The sequence below is a fragment of the Tupaia chinensis genome, unplaced genomic scaffold, assembly GCF_000334495.1.
Source record: "Tupaia chinensis unplaced genomic scaffold, TupChi_1.0 Scaffold148646_1, whole genome shotgun sequence".
Taxonomy (NCBI): Eukaryota; Metazoa; Chordata; class Mammalia; order Scandentia; family Tupaiidae; genus Tupaia; species Tupaia belangeri.
Genome location: NW_006208495.1, coordinates 159,820 through 160,495, shown reverse-complemented (window position 1 = coordinate 160,495; position 676 = coordinate 159,820). Strand labels below are relative to the sequence as shown.

At 37.6% G+C, this 676-nt stretch overlaps 1 pseudogene; it reads left to right on the top strand.

Moving 5' to 3' along the window:
- LOC102469893 (methylglutaconyl-CoA hydratase, mitochondrial-like) overlaps positions 1–676 on the top strand; it is a 14,293-nt pseudogene that overhangs the window by 11,134 nt on the left and 2,483 nt on the right.

The window sequence follows — 676 nt, the reverse complement described above, 5'->3', positions numbered from 1 at the left end:
CTGGCGAGCCCGCACGTCCTATAGCAAAAACCTCTCTAAAAAAAAAATAAAAAACCTTTTATATATTTAATCACTATACATCACTTTGCTTGCAAGCTGAATTTACCTAACATTTCACACCAGTCCAGTTGAGGATGCAATACATATAATCATTAACAGATGTGTTCCATAAATGTTTTGCCTCTCTATTTTCCTCCATAATTTCTTTCCTTACATTCTCCCCTTTTTCCCACCCTCTTACCACATTGTCTACAGAGTATATAGCCATTTTAAATATTTCTATATCCTCTAATCTCTCAGTCTCCACCATAGAGTGCAAATAGTCATTATATGTGAAGTGAAGACATACAATGTCTTTCTTTCATGGCCTAGCTTGCTTCACTCAGCAGTAAATCTTCCACATTCATCCACTTTCTATCAAATGCCAGGGTCTTGTAGTTTTGTTATGGCTTAGTAGTATCCCATAGAATATATATGCCACACTTTTTCAATCCACTCATCTGTTTGTGGACATTTGGGTTGGTTCCATGTCTTAGCAATTGTAAATAATGCTGCAATAAATACAGATGTGCAAGCACTTTTCCAACTGAGCACTCTCTTATCCCTTGGGTAGATACCCAGGAATGGAACTGGTGGATGATATGGTAGCTCTATTTATCGGGCTCTGAGAAACCTC